Source organism: Budorcas taxicolor, chromosome 12, assembly GCF_023091745.1.
Source record: "Budorcas taxicolor isolate Tak-1 chromosome 12, Takin1.1, whole genome shotgun sequence".
NCBI classification, from domain to species: Eukaryota; Metazoa; Chordata; class Mammalia; order Artiodactyla; family Bovidae; genus Budorcas; species Budorcas taxicolor.
Genome location: NC_068921.1, coordinates 2,879,106 through 2,902,375, shown reverse-complemented (window position 1 = coordinate 2,902,375; position 23,270 = coordinate 2,879,106). Strand labels below are relative to the sequence as shown.

Below are 23,270 nucleotides of genomic sequence, written 5' to 3'. Positions count from 1 at the left end.
GTTTATTAAGGAATATCTATAATATCTTGCATATGAAATTCACATGTAAGATATAGATAATACCCCAAAATAGTGTTTATTATAGTTTACAGATATTTTCTTCTCTTAATTAAAAATTATGAAAAGAAAACTGTGTATCTTAGAAAATATCAACAAATTTCAAATCTTCTCTCCTTGGAATTTATGGGCTGAATATCTATTTTAAACAATGGAATGGGACTAATTTGTTTAGTGTTTAAAGCACACAAATGACTTATTATGATCACTATCATCAGAAACCTATTTCTTTCAGTACATTGAATGATATTCTGGCAGTTTCCTCCCTGTAAAGAGCAAGACAAGCAATAAAAATATTAAATATACATGCAGTTCTTTCAGGAAAAAAAAAAAACCATGTTGACTTGAAAGACTTCTTTCCCTACTCCCCAGTAAAAAGAAGAATCTGTGGTCATGATGCACTATCCTTATAGCTAATCTGACCATCTCAATACAAACAAAAAAACTATGAAGAGGTATAGTTTTGTATAACAAGCCTATGATATCAGTTCCTCTACATTTTAAAGACATTTCAGCCAGGATGTACCTTCAGTCTATTAATATAGAGGCACATATATTAAGAGGCAGATACATTAAATTTATACCTTATAAAAACTACCTTGAAATTTATTACTATGCTTACACAGAAGCTAGTTTTTAAAAGTCTCATGAACTTGACCAATCTTTATGGGTCAGTACACTTCTAGAGGGAAAATGTACTATAATAGTATAATTGTTTGGAAAAGACTCTGATGCTGGGGAGGGATTGGGGGCAGGAGGAGAAGGGGACGACAGAGGATGAGATGGCTGGATGGCATCACGGACTCGATGGTCGTGAGTCTGAGTGAACTCCGGGAGTTGGTGATGGACAGGGAGGCCTGGCGTGCTGCGATTCATGGGGTCGCAAAGAGTCAGCCACAACTGAGCGACTGAACTGAACTGAACTAAGTATAATTGTGCCTCACATGTTTTCTCTTACCATCATATTTTTTTTCTTACCAAAGTACCTATAGCAATTAGACTTTCCAATGAATTATGAGCTAGGTTAATAGTATTTTCTTGAATTAAAGTAGCAGGACAGACCACATAATTGGTAGATATTACTTGGTCATTTATTTTTCAAAAGGAGTCTGTTCTCATTTATGTTGAGATGATTTTCAGTTTCAACTCATTTCTGGCAGCTAAATCATGAGTCTCTAAAAATAAGGGATTATAAAGAGAGTGGGGAGTTACCAATATTAACTGAATCTAATACCTATGTGAATTACAATTGGTTGGTTCCAACCAAATGAATTATTTTACCTTAGGCCACAGTAATGCAGTTTTGGATGGAAATGAAAGGAAGAACCACTGATCTGTCTCCCACAGCCTCTGGGCATTCCAATACTGTTTTTAGCCTGGATAAACAGTTGTTATGATATGCCTACCTAACTCCGAGGGATTGGTGTCAAACTAATCTCCATGTCATCAGCACCTTCTCAACAGGTTTCAAGCAGCCTTCCCTTTCCCTCCCAGGCCTAGCTCAACAGTTGTCAGGCCGGAGCCACACTGTGCTTCTGCCCACACAGCGGCACTGCCTGAACCGTGGCCGCTCCAGTGATTTTTTTAAGCAGAGCAGCCGATTGCCTTCAGCAGTAATGCTTTTGGGGGCACTCCATGCTGTTCACCCAGAATCTCTGGCTGCTCTACAACTGTGCTAGTTAAGGGATCGACAGAAGGAACAACAAATGGCTACAATTAGCATTCGCCCTGCTCCCGCAAAAGAATTTCATTGCTATGGCAACAGGAGTTGCCCAGACAACACAGGGCTTTGGCTGAGAACAGTGCACCACATTACACCAAGTACAGATCCAAACAGCCAGAGATCAGGCTCTCGCTTCACAGCACAAAGATCTCTGCCGTCATATTTAAGTTTAATTAATAAGAGCTGATTTCTTAATTTTGGAAGCCAAGGTTCTGGATGCAAATAGCCTGAAACAAAAACCCATTATTGATACATTCTTTTAAAACTCCGGTAAAATAATTAGTGATCACATTAGATGTCTCTTAACTTGGTTTTTCTATTTCTTATTTTAAGAGGCAGCTGTTACTTATATTACTCCAACAATATACAAACCCATTTTTTCCTCAATAAATTGCTATGTCAGAAATATATACAACCTTTGAAAAATTAACATTGAGCTTCCTTACAACCGGATATTCAACCAAGCCCTAGGTGTTTGCAATTTTATGGAGGAAGGAGCAACAACATCTAAGCAATTTTTATGTGGAGCTAAAACTGTGTAGTTATAGAAAACCATTTAAAATCAAACAGGAGCCTATTTATCACTGCTTTTAAAAGTAAATTTTGAAAGCAGAAAACTGGAAATATCTCACAATGGGTTTCGTAGTATACAAGTTAAATGGAAAAATTAATCTAAATGACACAGAAATAAGCTACCTTGGCTACCACTAAATGGCTCTACAGGCAAGCTACATAATTGGATCAGTGCCACTCACAGTCATGTAAACCACTCTGCAGATCTGATCCAAGAGCACTTAACGAGCCAGGAAGGGCAGGATGTGCAGGCAGCATGGGACAGTGAGGCCCAGTTGCTCGAAATTGGCAGAGGACGATCTTCTTTTCATCTTTGCTAAAATTTGCAAAACTCAAATATTTCCCCTTCTCAACCAACACTTCTGTCAGCATGGAACCAACTATTATCATCAATAATAACAGTTAACTTTTAATGAATACACAGCGTTGTGCATGGCTTGCTAAATTCAGTTTTCACAGTCATCCTATAAGGTGGGTATAAGTTCGGCTCACTGGCATTAGATGAAACCAAGGTGCAAAGAGACTCAGTAACTGCTAGCATATAAGCAGTAAAGCTGAAATTCAAAACCAAGTCTATCCTATAACATTCTCTTTACCTCAACTGTGTTGTGCTATACAACTATTAATAGTAATTTAGTAATTCTAAAACTTCAGGTTTTTTTTTTCCCCCACAACAACAGTAAGCACAAATTCTAAAATGGAAGAAGTCTAACTGAAAACAAAATTAGTGGTATGTACAATAAGCATAATGATGTTCAATTTAGTCAGAATGCTTAAATTATTATCTGGGGATGTGGTGAAGTTGGTGTAAAGAGAGAGAAATGAACTCTCACTAAGCACACTGGTTATGGGTTTTGGTATAAGATGTCTGAACACTTACATAATAAACAATCTGATTAGAAATTATATCCTTTTACTAAAGCACACATTTATTTTCATTTTATAAAGCATTTAAAAAAGTAAACACTTTATTAGTAGTGAAAGTGAAAGTGTTGGTGACACTATGGACTGTAGCTTCTGTCCCTGGGATTCTCCAGGCAAGAATACTAGAGTGGATCACAATTCCCTACTCCAGGGGATCTTAAAAATCCAGGGATCTAACCTAGATCTCCCACACTGTGAACAGATTCTGTCCTGTCTGAACCAACACGGAAGCCATTATTAGTAGTAAGAAGCTGTTATTCGCATTAGTAGTAAGTATGAAAAGTAAGAATATTTTATTGTCTGGTAAAAATAATTGTTTTAGCATCAAATGCTAATTCAGATTGTATTGTATTACTATTGTATTACGTATATTTTCAGTTAAGGACAACCAAACCAGGTCAAGAAAAAAAACAAATAATCTTAGAGTTAAAAAAATTGTTTATACATGCAGATAAATAAATCTGACACACTCTAACTTCAGTTTAGTTCAGTTCAGTCGCTCAGCTGTGTCCGACTCTTTGCGACCCTATGAATTGCAGCATGCCAGGCCTCCCTGTCCATCACGAACTCCCGGACTTCACTCAAGACTCACGTGGATCGAGTCAGTGATGCCATCCAGCCATCTCATCCTGGGTCGTCCCTTTCTCCTCCTGCCCCCAATCCCTCCCAGCATCAGAGTCTTTTCCAATGAGTCAACTCTTTGCATGAGGTGGCCAAAGTACTGGAGTTTCAGCTTTAGCATCATTCCTTTCAAAGAAATCCCAGGGCTGACCTTCAGAATGGACTGGATGGATCTCCTTGCAGTCCAAGGGACTCTCAAGAGTCTTCTCCAACATCACAGTTCAAAAGCATCAATTCTTCAGCGCTTGGCCTTCTTCACAGTCCAACTCTCACATCGATACGTGACCACGGGAAAAACCACAGCCTTGACTAGATGGACCTTAGTCAGCCAAGTAATGTCTCTACTTTTGAAAACGCCATCTAGGTTGGTCATAACTTTTCTTCCAAGGAGTAAGCGTCTTTTAATTTCATGGCTGCAGTCACCATCTGCAGTGGTTTTGGAGCCCAAAAATATGAAGTCTGACACTGTTTCCACTGTTTCCCCATCTATTTCCCATGAAGTGATGGGACCGGATGCCATGATCTTCGTTTTCTAAATGTTGAGCTTTAAGCCAACTTTTTCACTCTCCTCTTTCACTTTCATCAAGAGGCTTTTGAGTTCCTCTTCACTTTCTGCCATAAGGGTGGTGTCATCTGCATATCTGAGGTTATTGATATTTCTCGCGGTGAAATGATTTCAGCTTGTGTTTCTTCCAGTCCAGCGTTTCTCTTGATGTACCCTGCACAAAAGGTAAATAAACAGGGTGACAATATAGAGCCTTGAAGTACTTCTTATCCTATTTGGAACCGGTCTGTTGTTCCATGTCCAGTTCTAACTGTTTCCTCCTGACATGCATAAAGGTTTCTCAGAGAGGCAGGTCAGGTGGTCTGGTATGCCCATCTCTTTCAGAATCTTCCACAGTTTATTGTGATCCACACAATCAAAGGCTTTGGCATAGTCAATAAAGCAGAAATAGATGGTTTTCTGGAATTCTATTGCTTTTTCGATGATCCAGCGGATGTTGGCAATTTGATCTCTGGTTCCTCTGCCTTTTCTAAAACCAGCTTAAACATCTGGAAGTTCACGGTTCACGTTATTGCCTGGCTTGGAGAATTTTGAGCATTACTTTACTACTGTGTGCAATGAGTGCAACTGCCAACAGGAAATTGGATTAAAAATTTACTGAGCATGGCCCCGCCCACCAGAACAAGACCCAGTTTCTCTCTTAGTCAGTCACTCCCATCAGGAAGCTTCCATATCCTTCCCCATCAAGGGCAAAGAAAAAGAAAACCACAATCACAGAAAACTAATCAAACTGACCAACCGATCACAGCCTTATCTAACTCAATGAAACTATAAGCCACGGCCACCCAAAATGGACAGGATATGGTGGAGAGTTCTGACAAAATGTGGTCCCCTGGAGAAAGGAATGGCAAAACACTTCAGTATTCTTGCCTTGAGAACCCTATGAACAGTATGAAAATGCAAAATGATATGACACTGAAAGATGAACTCCCAAGGTGGACAGGTGCCCAATATGCTGCTGGAGAAGAGTAGAGAAATAACTCCAGAAAGAATGAAGAGACAGAGCCAAAGCAGAAACAACGTGCAGTTGTGGATATAAAAGGTGGAGGAAGTAAAGTCCGATGCTGTAAGAACAATATTGCATAGGAACCTGGAATGTTAGGTCCATGCTGCTGCTGCTGCTAAGTTGCTTCAGTCATGTCTGACTCTGTGTGACCCCATAGACGGCAGCCCACCAGGCTCCCCCGTCCCTGGGATTCTCCAGGCAAGAACACTGGAGTGGGTTGCCATTTCCTTCTCCAATGCATGAAAGTGAAAAGTGAAAGTGAAGTCACTCTGTCGTGTCTGACTCTTCCCGACCCCATGGACTGCAGCCTATCAGGCTCCTCCGTCCATGCGATTTTCCAGGCAAGAGTAGAGTGGGGTGCCATTGCCTTCTACTTTAGGTCCATGAATCAAGGCAAATTGGAAGTGATCAAACAGGAGATGGCAAGAGTGACCATTGACATATTACAAATCAGTGAACTAAAATGGACTGGAATGGATGAATTTAACTCAGATGACCATTATATCTACTACTGTGGGCAAGAATCCCTTAGAAGAAATGGAGCAGCCCTCATAGTCAACAAAAGAGGCCAAAATGCAGTACTTGGGTGCAGTCTCAAAAACCACAGAATGATCTGTGTTGGTTTTCAAAGCAAATCATTCACTATCACGGTAACCCAAGTCTATGCCCCAAACACTATAGAACAAAGAAGCTTAAGTTGAACGGTTCTATGAAGACCGACAAGACCTTCTAGAACTAAGTCCCCCAAAAGATGTCCTTATCTTCACAATGGACTAGAATGCAAAAGTAGGAAGTCAAGAAACAACTGGAGTAACAGGCAAATTTGGCCTTGGAGTACAGAACGAAACAGGAAAGGCTAATGAAGAGTTTTGTGAAGAGAACGCACTGGTCATAGAAAACACCCTCTTCCAACACCACAAGAGATGACTCTATACACAGACATCACCAGATGGTCAATATCAAATCAGACTGATTGTATTCTTTGCAGCCAAAGATGGAGAAGCTGTAAATAGTCAGCAAAAACAAGATCGGGAGCTGACTGTGGCTTCGATCATGAACTCCTTATTGCCAAATTCAGACTGAAATTGAAGAAAGTGGAGAAAACCAATAGACCACTCAGTTCCATTCACTTCAGCTGAGTTCAGTTTAGTAACTCAGCTGTGTCCAACTCTTTGTGACTCCATGTGCAGAGTTCTGACAAAATGTGGTCCACTGGAGGAGGGAATGGCAAACCACTTCAGTATTCTTGACTTAAGAACCCCATGAACAGTATGAAAAGGCAAAAAGATAGACCATTCAGGAATGACCTAAATTAAATGCCTTACAATTATACAGTGGAAGTGACAAATAAGATTCAAGGGATGAGATCTGATAGACAGAGTGCCTGAAAACTATGGATGGAGGTTCATGACACTGTACTGGAGGCATTGATCAAGACCATCCCTAAGAAAAAGAAATGCAAAAAAGAAAAATGGTTTTCTGAGGAGGCGTTACAAATAGCTGAGAAAGGAAAAGAAGCTAAAGCAAAGGAGAAAAGATATACCCATCTGAATGCAGAGGTCCAAAGAATAGCAAGGAGAGATACAAAAGCCCGCCTCAGTGATCAATGCAAAGAAATAGAAAATAACATTACAATAGGAAAGACTACAGATTGCTTCAAGAAAACTAGTGATACCAAGCGAACATTTCATGCAAAGATGGGCACAGTAAAGGACAAAAACGGTAAGGACCAAACAGAACCAGAAGATATTAAGAAAAGGTGGCAAGAATACACAGGAGAAATATGAAAAAAAGATCTTCATGACCCAGATAACCACGATGGTGTGATCACTCACCTAGAGCTAGACATCCTGGAATGTGAAGTCAAGTGGGCCTTAGGAAGAATCACTATGAACAAAGCTAGTGGAAGTGATGGAATTCCAGTTGCGCTATTTCAATCCTAAAGGATGATGCTGTGAAAGTGTTTCACTCAATATGCCAGCAAATTTGGAAAACTCAACAGTGGCCACAGGATTGGAAAAGGTCAGTTTTCATTCCAACCCCAAGAAAGGCAATGCCAAAGAATGCTCAAACTACCCCACAATTGCACTTATTGCACAGGCTAGTAAAATAATGTTCAAAATTCTCCAAGCCAGGCTTCAGCAATACATAAACTGTGAAATTCCAGATGTTCAAGCTGGTTTTAGAAAAGGCAGAGGAACCAGAGATCAAATTGCCAACATCCGCTAGATCACTGAAAAAGCAAGAGAGATCCAGAAAATCATCTACTGCTCCTTCACTGACTGTGCCTAAGCCGCTGTGTGGATCACAATCAACTGGGAAAATTCTGAAAGAGATGGGAACACCAGACCACTGACCTGCCTCTTGAGAAATCTGCATGCAGGTCAGGAAGCAACAGTTAGAACTGGACATGGAACAACAGACTGGTTCCAAATAGGAAAAGGAGTGCATCAAGGCTGTATATTGTCACCCTGCTTATTTAACTTGTATGCAGAGTACATCATGAGAAACGCTGGGCTGGAAGAAGCACAAGCTGGATTCAAGATTGCTGGGAGAAATATCAATAACCTCAGATATGCAGATGACACCACCCTTATGGCAGAAAGTGAAGAGGAACTAAAAAGCCTCTTGATGAAAGTGAAAGAGGAGAGTGAAAAAGTTGGCTTACATTCAGAAAACATTCAGAAAATGAAGATCATGGTATCTGGTCCCATCACTTCATGGGACACAGATGGGAAAACAGTGGAAACAGTGTCAGATTTTATTTTGGGGGGCTCTAAAAATCACTGCAGATGGTGACTGTAGCCATGAAATTAAAAGACACTTACTCCTTGGAAGAAAAGTTACGACCAACCTAGAAAGGATATTAAAAAGCAGAGACATTACTTTTTAGACAACAAAGGTCCATCTAGTTAAGGCTATGGTTTTCTTCCAGTAGTCATGTACGGATGTGAGAGCTGGACAATAAACAAAGCTGAGCGCCAAAGAACTGATGCTTTTGAACTGTGTTGTTGGAGAAGACTCTTGAAATCCCTTAGACTGCAAGGAGATCCAACCAGTCCATCCTAAAGGAAATCAGTCCTGAATATTCATTGGAAGGACTGATGCTGAAGCTGAAACTCCAATACTTTGGCCACCAGATGCGAACAGCTGACTCATTTGAAAAGACCCTGATGCTGGTAAAAGTTGAAGGCAGGAGGAGAAGTGGACGACAGAGGATGAGATGGCTGGATGGTATCACTGACTCAATGGACATGAATTTGGGTAGACTCCGGGAGTTAGTGATGGACAGGGAGGCCTGGTGTGCTGCAGTCCATGGGGTTGCAAAGAGTTGGACACGACTGAGCGACTGAACTGAACTGAATTGAACTTCAAGAGAAAATCCGTCATTTGCTTTTTCCAATTTACTCTGTCACAAAACAGGAAGTAGACAGCACCTCTGTCTGCACCTTATCTGTCTGCACTCTAAATCATTTCTGAGTGCATCTTCTACTCCAGAAAAAGCAATCTGACTCCATTCAAGGACAGGCAGTTTATTGAAGTGACTTAGAGAATGGAGTTTGCTGCCAACAGATCTGGGTTGAATTCCTAGTTCTGCCATTTATCAGCTTTATGATTTGGGGCAAGGATTACTTAACATTTTTGAGACTTTGAATGGGACAGTGTAAACAATGCACTCAAGAATGTTTAACACATAGTACATGGTCAAATATTGGCTTCTTTATTCTTTATGGAATATTATTCTTTCTAAAAAGATTCTCACTCACCTTACCCCTCATGTCTGGGGTGATCTTTTCTCTCTGTCGCTACCATTCAGCAATTAGCATCTTGCAGACAGAAGTCCTGAGTTTGAATCCTGGCTCTGCCACTCAGTAGTTACAATTAACTGCGTAGAACACTTTTCATATTAAACACAGCATACTGCGAATGAAAATCTAAACTATCTGCTTATAGAAAAACATGCTTAAACTGGAACAAATGAGAAGTTCCAGAGTAGGGCGGGTCCCAGGCATCTTAGTGTCAATTATTAATGATCAGTCTTGTCAAACCAAATCTTAAATATCTTCTACTATCAATTGCCCAATTAATTGACTTAATGATTACTATTTATTCGAACTGTTGCTCTGTATCAGGCTTTGTTGAGAATCCTTCATGCACCATCTGATACAAATGTTTACAACAAATCAAGGTAAGAACTATCAAAATCACATTTTGTAGATGAGAAAACTGAGGAACAAGGAGCAAGTAACGTGCTCCAGGTCACACACAGGCAGCTGGCACTCTTGGTCTCTGTTCTGTGTGGCCACAGTGAGTGTCCGGACATCCACTGACCGATGGGCTAGAGCCAGTGCACAACTGCTGTGCTTATGTGGTTATACGTCCCTTATATGCTTACGCGCCCTGTGCTGCTCACGCAGCTCATGCTACATGCATATTCCCCGTAGACTTAAAACCACGCAAGAGGCAGACTCAGCACTTATTTTCAACTATTTACAAGTCATGAACTTGATTCAATAACACACAGCATTTAAGCACTAAAGAAATGTTCACTGATAATGAAGAAAATGTGCATGGCCACGGCAAAGTCAAGGTAGCATCACATGCATGCTAGGAATAATTTGCAATAAAATTTTAAAACATTAAAACTTAATGAGCACAGTCTCAATTAGGAAATAGAAAATCTGCTCATTAAACTTGCAGATGATACTTATTTGGGCAGGAGTTAAACACTTTAGAAGAAAGAAACAATTTAAAATGACCTTGATAGATTAGAGTAATAGTTCATCAAAAACAGATGAACTTCAATAAAGAGAAGAACAAAACAGCATATTTAAGAACCAAAAGCATACCATACAGATAAAAATGGGAGTGAGTAGCTAGGCACATTGATGGGGGGCAGGGGGCAAGGCGCAGAGGAAACCACCTGACTATCTGTAGGCAATATGGACTATTCTTCCATCTATGTATCACAACCCTGGATGAGCACTGGAACCACTGGGAAAGGTTTCAAAACTATTATTCCAGGCTCCATCAGGGGCTAATTAAATCAGAATCTGTGGAGATAAGCTTGCATATTGGTTTCATTTAAAAACTCTATAGGTGTGTTTAATGTGGCCAAGGTTCAGAATAACCAGAAATTATAACCAATCATATCTTTTATATTTATATGAAGAAATTGATGAAAATAATAACACAGCTACTATGTGTGATCAGATAATGAGCTATAAAGAGAAACTATTTAATCAAAAAATCGAATATTAATCAGTGATGGTTCCAAAAATTCAAGAAACAAAAAACAGCTTAAGATCTGTGTTTCTCCAAGTATGGTTCCTTGGATGAGCAGCCTCTGGAGATTTATGAGAAATGCAAATTCTCATGCCTACTACAAACCCGAATTCATAACTCTGTGGTGGACCTAGCAACCTGGGTTTGGATAAGCCCCTCGAGGGTTTCTGATGGATTCTGAAGTTAAGAATTATAGCTCTAAGCTAAGAGGCCAACTTGCTTCTCTTTTCTTACAGCATCTGTTTTCTGTTATAATTACAGGATTGTTCTGTGCTTTCTTTTCTAAGTCACCTCAAAGTCTTCCTAGAAGTAAAGTATATAAATTATAAATTAAAAAATTAATGTTTTAGCAAAGTAATCATATTCAGAATTGCCTTCATTACTGAAATATCTTTTATTAAATGGATTCATGTGATAAACTCAGTGAAAAATAATCTGTTAAAATTGTGGTCAAAGTTGTCCAGAGGAAAAGTTTGCTGGTTGGCTCAGTTTCTTTACCTTTCAGCGGGCTCTGCTGATATCAAGTAGACCCAGATTAGTCACAAGAATCTACACAGATCTATTAGCTGCTGCCTAATAACCCAAATCCCCCAGGGAAGGATGTGTGAGTCTACCTGAGATCCTAGCTTTCCCTTCACCAGTCATAGCCACTGGGGTTTAGGTCTGTCTGTGATTTCCATCGGTCTATCTCTACCTCATTGCTCCAATAAAACAGGAGTTGGTTATATGTATTGTTATTAATAACCAAAATGTAAAAATAAAACCTACTCTAGCACTAGCAGCATTGAAAAATCATCACAAATAAACAGTAATAATAACTGCTCCTAGTTGAGAAAATAAGACAGAAGAGATAGCATTAAATTTTATAGTTTTTCCTTAATGGATAACATAGTTTGATAAGAAATACTGAGAAAGTTTCTCTCCTTCCCACTGTTTCTGATCTCCCTGCCCCTCATATTTTCTCAAATATAATAAGAAAACGGAAGAAACAATTTCATTGCTAATTAAATATGCAAAATAATGAGACAGCATTATATCTAACTGTTGAAAAAATTTTAAATGCATCTAGTGCTGGTGAGGGTTTGAAGAGTGGACAAGTCACTAGATGCTGGTAGGATTTATATATTCATATAATCCCTTCATCAATCCCATATCACTGTGGCAATATATATAACAAAGTCTTAAAGTTGTTAATGTCTATTAACTTATCCTGAATAAACTGATGTTTATTATAATGATCGGAATTTTGTTAAAGGCAAAACTCTAAAGAAGCTGCTCAACTCTGGGGGTAGTCCAATATGACATTTCATAAATAAGGAAGCAGGGTAAATGATGAACTTAGCAATGCATATTTAGTGAACTACATATTTTTTCCACCTTCTGTGAATTTAGAAAAAGCAGAGAAACCAGAGGTCAAGTTGTTAACATCCGCTGGATCATCGAAAAAGCAAGAGAAAACCATCTATTTCTGCTTTATTGACTATGCCAAAGCCTTTGACTGTGTGGATCACAACAAACTGTGGAAAATTCGGAAAGAGATGGGAATACCAGATCACCTGACCTGCCTCCTGAGAAATCTGTATGCAAGTCAAGAAGCAATAGTTAGAATTGGACATGGAACAACAGACTGGTTCCAAATTGGAAAAGGAGTATGTCAAGGTTGTATATTGTCACCCTGCTTATTTAACTTATATGAAGAGTACATCATGAGAAATACTAGGCTGGATGAAGCACAAGCTGGAGTCAAGATTGCCAGGAGAAATATCAATAACCTCAGATATGCAGACGACACCACACGTATGGCAGAAAGCAAGGAAGAACTAAAGAGCCTCTTGATGAAAGTGAAAGAGGAGAGTGAAAAGGTTGGCTTAAAGCTCAACATTCAGAAAACTAAGATCATGACATCTGGTCCCATAACTTCATGGCAAAAGATGGGGAAACAGTAGAACAGTGGCTGACTTTATTTTTCTGGGCTCCAAAATCACTGCAGATGGTGACTGCAGCCATGAAATTAAAAAGACGCTTGCTCCTTGGAAGGAAAGTTATCACCAACCTAGAGAGCATATTAAAAAGCAGAGATATTTTTGCCAACAAAGGTCCATCTAGTCAAAGCTGTGGTTTGTCCAGTAGTCATGTATGGATGTGAGAGTTGGACTATAAAGAAAGCCGAGCACTGAGGAACTAATGCTTTTGAATTGTGATGCTGGAGAAGATTCTTGACAGTCCTTTGGAGTGCTAGGAGTTCCAACCAGTCCATCCTATAGGAAATCAGTCCTGGGTGTTCACTGGAAGGACTGATGCTGAAGGTGAAACTCCAATACTTTGACTACCTGATGTGAAGAACTGACTCACTGGAAAAGCCCCTGATGCTGGGAAAGACTGAGGGCGGGAGGAGAAGGGGAAGATAGAGGATGAGATGGTTGGATGGCATCACTGACTCAATGGACATGGGTTTGAGTAAACTCCGGGAGTTGGTGATAGACTGGGAGGCCTGGCATGCTGCGGTTCATGGGGTCGCAAAGAGCTGGACACAACTGAGCGACTGAACTGAAAGGTTAGAATCATCATTTAAAAAGTAAGAGTATACATACATATACCTACGGCTGATTCATACCGATGTTTGGCAGAAACCAACACAATACTGAAAAGCAATTATCTTTCAATTGAAAATAAATAATGCAAAAAAAGAGTAGCTTTTAATATTAGTTTATTAATTTAAAATGATTTTAATTAATATGCTGAAATTTGACCTTGCAAGATATACTTTTTTGTGACAAATAAATGAAAATACTGTTCTAGAAGAAATGTATACATTTATTCACTTAATCTGGTTCTAACTCATCAATAATAGAATCATGTGCATTGCACTGATTGTTTTCTTTGGTAATAGACTATTCAAAAGTATTTTATAAAAAAAAGTTACTCAAATTTTATAAAATTAAATCTAAGTGCATTGTAAGTTTGTTACTTTGAGAGTTCACCTCTGATACAGGTTTGTGAGTTACAAGTTGAGGACAATGTTTTATAGCAACAGTGTATACACTTGGCAAGATGCTGCTTTTTTAACATACACTGATTAGACCTGTCATATAAGGTCTCTCACTCAAAGATTTGAATGATGTGGAATATTATATTACTATAAAGTAACATAGTCTTGCCTTTAATGGGCAGTTTGACATAAGTGTTATGATGGAGTTCTAAGCTGTATCAAAATCTATTTATTCTCAACATGAAAAACACCTACAAGCCAATAGAAAAATATGCAAAAGACTCAGATAGGCACTTCACACAATGAGATATTGTGTGAAAAATATTATGTAAAAAGCCAAAGGAACATGGAATAGTATTTATGTTACTCATGAGGGAAATGCAATATGAAACCACAATGAGATATCTCAATTCAACCAGAATTATTGAAATGAATTCTCATACACTGTTGATGAAAGTATAAACTGGTACAATCATTTTGGAAATTTGTTGGGCAGTATTCACCAAAGCTGAACATAGGCTTATTCAGTGAACTACAAGCCTTCATATATTTCTGACAGATCCAGAAGCAGAAGACATCTACAAGGATGTTCTTAGCAGTACTAGTTATAATACCCCAATTCTAGAAACAGTATAAATATCTACCAACAAAAGAACTAACATTCATATATTCAGGGTGGAATACTAAATAATCATTAGAATAAACAAATTATAACCACATACAACAATATGGATACAAAGTGTAAGACTGTATTCATAAAAAAAGAGACAGAGTAAGTCAGGTTACTGCTGTCACAGTCAGGACAAGGGTGGGATGAGGTTATGAACTGGAGGAAGGAGCTGGAAGGGGCTCCTTTCCTTGATCAAGGTTTTGGTTACACAGGTAAGTCACTTTATGAGCATTCATCAAGCCAGATGCTCAGAAGTGTGTAGCTGTAGTTTTATACATGTTATTCTTCTATATAAAGTACATATCTAAAATGAGGCAAGAACTCTAAGGCTTCCCTGGTGAGTCAGCAGTAAAGAATCCAGTTGCAATGCAGGAGATGTGGGTTCAGTTCCTGGGTTAGGGAAGATGCCCTGGAGAAGAAAATGGCAACCTACTCTAGCATTCTTGCCTGGGGAATTCCATGGGCAGAGGAGCCTTCAGGGCTACAGTCCATAGGGTTGCAAGAGTCAGACACAACTAAACCACCACCACCACTACCACACCATCACCAAGAAAATTGCAAGTGTTAGTCGCTCAGTCATATCCAACTCTTTGCAACCCCATGGCCTGTAACACCAGGCTCCTCTGTCCATGGGATTCTCCAGGCAAGAATACTGGAGTGGGTTGCCATGCCCTTCAGGGGATCTTCCTGACCCAGGCAGGTCTCCTGCACTGCAGGCAGATTCTTTACCATTGTGAGCCAGCAGGGAAGCCTACCACCATCTAGAAGTGTAAGAGAATAAGAAAGGTTTAAATAAAACAAAATAATACTTTCCAGTGCAGTGCAATGCAGTGCCAAGTACCTTAGTGACACTGAGAGAGGTTTTGCTGAAGCAACAATCTGTATATTTGCAGTCTTTAATGCCTGATTTTGACGTAAGATCAGATACTACACTTGATCTTAGCCAAAAGACCCAGAAATAATAACTGAATCACTTTACTGTACATCTGAAACCAACACAACATGGTAAACCAACACTACTCCAATCAAATTGTTTAAAAAAGTTTTAAATAATAAAAATAATTTTATTTAAAAAAAGAATGTAGAAATAGTAGATGGTATTTCTTGAAAGAGGACATTGACAGTTAAAGAGGATCTCTACAAAGAGATTCTAGATAGGACTACAGATCTGTCTAGAAGAGGAACACATGAGTGACCCTGTGGGTCTACAACATGGAAACAAAGAAATCACACTTCTCAAAAGAGACAGGCATGGACGCAGGACTACAGAGACCACCACAGCAAGGGCTTAGCAGCAGGGCAGGAGAACTCACCACAAATGCTGAAAAACAGCACCTTCCAAACCTTCCCTTATCCTGGCTTTAAAATAAAAGAATATGTGGAAGACAGTGTTAGCTTCTAGGAAATTCCCAAGTTTCTACAACATAGTACCCAGTTACCGACTCTGTCTCCTTCATTCTGTTACTGCATGTATGTCTCTCTCACCCTGAGCAGATCGTGTCTTTTTGTATTTAGGTGAGCAAAGGAAATGCAGATCAGTGAACAAAGAGGTAAGAGGTTAATATCAGTAGAGTGGAGAGTAACAGGCTTTGTCCAGTTTCCAGCAAGTGAGTAGCAAACAGGGAGAGCAGTGTTTAGGACATGACGAGAAGCCTGAGACGTATTAGAAAGGACAATACTGCCAAGGGTGCAAGTGTGGTGTGGACCCAGGGGCGCTCTCAGGAGGAGGTGCTTTTCTCTGCCTGGAGACTCTACTGGTTACCTCTTCACGCACCATGCCCTTCACTGACTTGTGCCTGCACATTCAAAAATAGATGATCATCATCATTTGAGAAGTTGCCTCATGACAGGTCACCATGAATTTTAAAAGACCCTTTTCTCTTTTTTCTCCTCCTCTGAGACATGAGAAAGACTAAGAAAATGGGATGAAATTATACTTCTCACCCAATGATAAAATATACTTTGGATTAAATAAAACTCTGCTCATAGTTTATCAAACATCAGCTTAAGGACCCCTTAGCCTAACTATATTAACAAGAATAATAAAAGGACTAATAATAAAAGTCTTCTGGTTGTATCTTATATTTGTAGCCTTGATATTCTACACATCTTAAGTTATTAACTTGTCAGAATCAAAGTATAAAATGTTACTAACATTTTAAATGCTCAATCTAAACAGTGTTTACTGGTTTATCTTTCAATATGGATATATCGGTAAATAAGAATTTTTTTATTTGCATATCATATTAGCACTTTTCTGCTGCATATGTGCTTTAATGGAAAAAATATATGCATATAATTTAATAGGCCCAATCATATTTCAAAATAAAAAAAATTGCCAGAATCTTTTAACCTTGACGCTACTATAATGGACTGACTGGGGGTAAATGAAGCCAATAGATAAGGTAAATGGTGATGCACTAACTTTCTTTAGCATACTTCAGTGTTCCTGTATTTCATTATTCCTCTAGAAATCGGGATTAGGCAGCTCCTCTGACTAATTAACCCAAAGAGGTTTGACTAATAGAAGGAGATTGCAAGCATGATTAGTTAAATGATAATGTACATAGCATTTAATGATCATTATCATTTATTCTAGTATCAGAGCTAATAAATGGTGAAACTGCTTAAGCCAAATGCTGTCATATTACAATAACTTACATCATGGCTAACACTAATAATTTCTAATTTACTTGGGAATCGATGGGACATGTAGCTTTCTTAATGCATGTCAATGCTTTCTTAAATAAATGTATAGATGCTTTTCAAGTAGAAAAATATTTATCTCCTTACCTAGACTACATAACAAGTAGTCATACCACCATTCCCCTCCAAAACACAAACAGTTCTTCTAGCTACACTAATGCATCCTTGGCTTTCATGAAGCCAGTATAATGTATTAAGACAACTTATTTACAAACAGTCAATAATAGTAACTAGTATGAGTTCCAAATGCAAATCTCATCCCATTCCCTTGCTTTCTGAGGATTCAGTGACTGAAGATTATGTAGCACTGGAAGGCTACTTTGTTCTAAAAGCCAACCCGCCGCCGCCGCGCCCCCCCCCCCGCCCCCCGCCCCGACACACACACAGAGTACAGTGGTACCTGATTTTCTCTTATGCATTTTGATCATTTTCTCTCACATTAAGAATTGCAAAGGACAAAAATAGTCAGATACATGCTGCAAAATCACTGGCCAATGTTGTCTACAGGACACAAAAGAAGCAGGAAGATGGCCTGACTTACATGGAGAAGCACAGTCACTATCCTGAGCTAGAAGTACCACCATCACTGACTCATCACTCTGAAAGAACACACAGTGAAGAGCACGTCAGTCTCTGGATCACATAAAAATGAAAAGCTGCGAGCTAGAATAGAGAGAAGCCCCTTTTATACACAGTATTAGAAGAGATAAAATGAAAATGAAAAATAAAAATAAAATCAGTGTATTTTAGTAAAAGACATAGATAACCATTGAATGTAAGGAGAACTTTGCGCTTCTGGTTATTCTTCAGTTCAGTTCAGTCACTTAGTCATGTCCAACTCTTTGCGACCCATGAATCGCAGCACGCCAGGCCTCCCTGTTCATCACCAACTCCCGGAGTTCACTCAGACTCAGGCCCATCGAGTCAGTGATGCCATCCAGCCATCTCATCCTCGGTCGTCCCCTTCTCCTCCTGCCCCTAATCCCTCCCAGCATCAGACTTTTTTCCAGTGAGTCAACTCTTCTCATGAGGTGGCCAAAGCACTGGAGCTTCAGCTTTAGCATCATTCCTTCTAAAGAAATCCCAGGGTTGATCTCCTTCAGAATGGACTGGTTGGATCTCCTTGCAGTCCAAGGGACTCTCAAGAGTCTTCTACAACAACACAGTTCAAAAGCATCAATTCTTCGGCACTCAGCCTTCTTCACAGTACAACTCTCACATCTCTACATGACCACAGGAAAAACCATAGCCTTGATTAGATGGACCTTAGTCGGCAAAGTAATGTCTCTGCTTTTGAATATGCTCTCTAGGTTGGTCATAACTTTTCTTCCAAGGAGTAAGTGTCTTTTAATTTCATGGCTGCAGTCACCATCTGCAGTGATTCTGGAGCCCCCCAAAATAAAGTCTGACACTGTTTCCCCATCTATTTCCCATGAAGTGATGGGACCGGATGCCATGATCTTCGTTTTCTGAATGTTGAGCTTTAGGCCAACTTTTTCGCTCTCCTCTTTCACTCTCATCAAGAGGATATAAACTGAGTCACCAGGCGTTTGCCCATCCTGACTGCCCATGTTGCCCACTTAGAACTTTAATATTTCTAACCTTAACTTTTAAGAAAGTTAATGGCTACTTTATAAAGAAATTCAAAAGGCCTCCAATAAAAGTCCATTGTCCTTGACTCTCATGCCTTACTGACGCTTTTCCTGTTATTTCTTGATTCATCAACTATAGACATTGATTTCCTGTTGTGAGATTGAAGCTTAATATCCTCACAACTTGGGTCTCTCCATAGGGCTCTTCCCCCAGAACCGAGAGAAGTGGAGACACAGCACCCCAGAGGAAAACCACAGTATCTTTTGCAACCTAATCTCAGATGTGTGTGTGTGCGTCGTCTCTCAGTTGTGTCCGACTCTTTGCAACTCTATGGACTGTAGCTCACCAGGCTCCTTTGTCCATGGGATTTTTCAGGCAAGGATACTGGCGTGGGCTGCCACTTCCCCCTCCGGAGGATCTTCCTGACCCAGGGATCGAAGCCGCATCACCTGTGATACCTGCATTGCAGGCGGATTCGTTACCCGCTGAACAATCGGAGAAGCCCCAATCTCAGAAGAGATATACTATCATTTCTGCCCTATTCAACTAGTTGCAGACTAATCCCAGAAAACGCTGCTGAGGTGAGCTACATAATAAAAAACATTAGGAGGCAAGGATCACTGAGGGCCACCTTGGAATCTGTCTACCAGAGTGTTTATTACTATTATGACTATAAAATAGCATATGAGGCCATGTTAAATTCAAGTAGAGTATCATGATTATACACTTGACCCCTGTACAATATGGGGTTAGGGGATCTGACCTCTGAGCATTTGAAAATCTACATATGATTTATAGTCATATGTGAGGTTCCTCCATACATAAGGTTCCTGCCAACTGTGGTTCCACATCCATGGACTCGACCAACAGATGGTGTAGTATTATAATGTTTACTATTTAAAAATTGCACATAGATGTGAATCCATGTAGTTCAAACCCATGGTGTTTAAGGGTCAACTGTATATCATTTTTTTCTAGAATAACTGTCTCATTTTCCAAGTGCCTATCACTCTTTCCATACTTGTCCTCAAAGCTTTGCAATACAATTATACAACTGTACATAGTTATATACAATTATACAAATATTAATATAACAAAAATAGTTAGATATACCATATTATTTGTAAATTCTGTCCCTTATCTGTAAATTCTACATTTCCCCCCTTATCTTCCCTATAACTAACTCTGTTTATGCTTTTCCAAATATCGTACTATTTTTTTCTGCTACCATATTTTTCATCCAACAGATTCATTTCTAATCCTTTTATATATATACTGCATATATTATAAATATGACATATCACTGAAATATCTGACATCTTTGCAACTTTTAATTATGGTGCTTTTCTCCACATTTTCTCTGTTCACTAAGAGCTCCTCTGGTTTGTTTTCCCTTGTTGTTTTAGGTTGAATGTTTTACTCAAGTGTCAGCTAATGAATCCTTGACCGCAGGGAATAGTTCAGAGAAAAAACTTGTGTGAGTAGGTTTGTTAACCAGTGGGCTTCTCTGCGGAGTACTCTTGTAATAAGCTAACAGTTTTTGAGGGAAGAGGGCCCAAAATACCAGTATCTGAAAGCCTTCTCTCTAGACTGTCGGTTGTCCCCAGGAGAACCCTCTGTCCTGTGCCTGGAGCATGAGCTGGCTCACACTGAGTGGTGGCTGGGTCCGAATAGGACTGTCCCACTGACATCCTCGCCTGTGTTCAGGTAACTCCTGTCTTCAGCACACTATCTTGCCTCTGACCGGCACCCCAGCTCTAGAGTCTCTGCCCGAGTTTTCGAGACGCCATCTGTACTCTTACCTGCTCAGGGAGAAAGAGATGCAGTGCAGCCAGGGGGTCGCAGGTCTGGCCATGGCACGTGCTGCCTACGTGGGGCTGCCCCGCCCCCCAGCACCCCGCTTCCCGCTGGAAACCCTGCCCCTCCTGTTGGCACCTCCAGGCACCCGCAGCTGCTGAGCCGTTGGGTGCTCCTGTGAGGGCATGTCAGTGCTTCTCACTGGGGTCCCTGTTACGGGCTGAACTGTACCACCTGAGACTCATGTCGAAGCCCTAACACCTGGTGTCTATGAATGGCACCTGATTTGGAAATAGGGCTTTTGCAGATGTAATCAAGTTAAGCTGGGGCGTGTGTGCTCGCAGTCACTTCAGTCGTGTCCAGCTCTTTGTGACCCCATGGACTGTAGCCCACCAGGCTCCTCTGTCCATGGGAGTCTCCAGGCGAGAACACTGGAGCAGGCTGCCATGCCCTTCTCCAGGTTAAGGCGGAGAGCCCTAACCAAAAGATTCAAGTCCATATAAGAGGGTCACATAAGGCCCTTCCCCGGTGGTCCAGCGGTTAAGACTCTGAGCTTCCACTGCAAGGGGCATGGGTCTGATCCCTGGTTGGGGAACTAAGATTCTGTATGCCATATGGTACGGCCAAAAACAAGGGCACATGAAGACACAGAGGCACATTGTGGGGCTACGTGCAGACAGAGTTTGGGACGAGCGTGACGTGGTGCAAGCCGAGGAACCTGGAGGACAGCCACCTCCAGAAGAGAGATGGGGGGACGGGGCCTCCCTCAGAGCCTGCAGGAGGAATCCGCCCTGCCCACACCCCGAGTTTGGACACCCATCTCCAGGATCCCCACAGAGCACTCCCAGGCCCTCAGTTTGGGGAATCTGCTTGGAAACCGTCAAGCCCCTGGATCCCAGCTCCCTCCTCCCACAGCATCCTCTTTCCTGTCTTTACATCTTGCTGTTCCAGGCTGACCATGTCTTGACTTCACAGAATTTGATGTTGGTTTTTGCTGCTTTTTCTCCTTGTGGCTTTGCGGTTAACACACAAGGGGAAAAGGAGGTAAAAACACCTTTATTATTTTATTTTAAAACCAAAGTCTCTATAGACTTTCTTTTTTCTTTTTCCCTTCGAAACTAGTTCATACCAATTAATAACATCTTAAGTACAGTACAGGAACTATCATATGTCAAAGAATTAATTTCAGTCTCTCTAATTAGTACACCCATTCTGCATACTACTACCACTTTGCACAAGAATTTATAATAACTTTCTGTGGACAAATGCATCATGCAGGGTAGGCAGAAAAGGAGAAAATTTGCAGAGGAACTAACGAATACTGAACTTATGGAATATCTACTCAATTATAGGTACTTTGGCTTCCCAGGTGGCAATAGTGGTAAAGAAAGAAACTTGCCTGCCAACGCAGGAGATGAAAGAGGTGAGGTTTCGATCCCAGTCAGGAAGATCCCCTGGAGAAGGGCATAGCAACCCACTCCAGCATTCTTGCCTAGAGAATCCCATGGACGGAGGAGCCTGGCGGGCTACAGTCCATGGGGTTGGAAAAAGTTGGACATGACTGAAGCCAACTTAGCATGCCACACAGGTATTTTAGTAGAGTCCTTTCACATGTTTTCACTTAATGTTCTAAACAGTCTAAGAAGCACATAGTGTAATTTCTTTTTTCTTACAGCTGAGGAAAAGTAAATCCAAAGGCTAAATAAGCTTCTAGGGTCTCCTTTCATTAGATCAAGAAGTCACAGCAAGGCCTAACTGCCCCTGAAGCCAGTGCCTGATTCCACGCTGTTTTCAAGGTCAGACTGCTCGGCCAGATCACCCAAGGCTTTTAGAAACGGGATTTTAAAATATGACTACTTTTACAGATAGTCAGTGAGTACAAACAGCTATTGCTTTAAGTAACTACTATGCCTGACAGGCATTTGGCAAAACGTTTATTTCTGATACTGACAACACTTGGAAAGTGGTTTCTATCTGTGACTACTCCAAACTGACCTTTATTTTTAATGAGTGCAAATAAAATAAAATATAAAAACAAATCTAGTAGTCCCTTAGAAACAGTGAAGTTAAGCACCAAGTGCTGTTTAGTAGGAAAAGACCTCAGACACATGATGTAGCTGGCACCTGCCTGGAGGAAAACCAGCAGCATGAGGTCACTGCCATCCCTGACAGAATGCCTTCCTCACATGTAACAGGACACCCAAACCATGCTGAAACATATGTGGTACATATGTTCCAACAGAGTTTCCTCAACTTAATCAGTTAACTGCTACACTGTTGTAACTACTACATGGAACACCTTATCCTCTCAAAACCGGGATGACTCTCCCTGGCTGGTGCTCTGAAGCTCACTCAGCTGGCCCACTGCCAAACTGATCCCTACGGTTACACTTGGAGATCAACTTTAGAGTTCTCAGGAAACTGGAGAACCAACTGCCCTTTGTCATGGGACCTGGGGAGCACCTGGGCTACTTTTCTTTCCCTCAGGTTTTACAGACAGTTACTTATACACAAGTAATATTCTCTCTTTTCAGCTGGACCATTGATGCAAACATTTTCCTGCATCTCCCCAAGCAGTAACGTTTCACAATCCATCTAGGAGACTTGCCGTTCTCTGCTGCCCTTGCCCCCCTTCCCCACACAGCCTGCCACTTGCAGGAGAAGCCCTTGCATTCTAGTTCTCAGAGAAAAAGGATGTCATTAGGTGAGACTCCCAAGCTCCTGAATCAATATTCGTATCTACTTCTCTCCACATACCTT

At 40.5% G+C, this 23,270-nt stretch overlaps 1 protein-coding gene and 1 pseudogene across 1 annotated transcript in view; both read right to left on the bottom strand.

Moving 5' to 3' along the window:
• The window catches only part of DIAPH3 (diaphanous related formin 3), a 571,880-nt gene that overhangs the window by 113,153 nt on the left and 435,457 nt on the right, over positions 1–23,270 (bottom strand). The gene's annotated exons all lie outside the window — the stretch shown is intronic.
• LOC128057890 (uncharacterized) lies at positions 15,215–15,377 on the bottom strand (annotated as a pseudogene).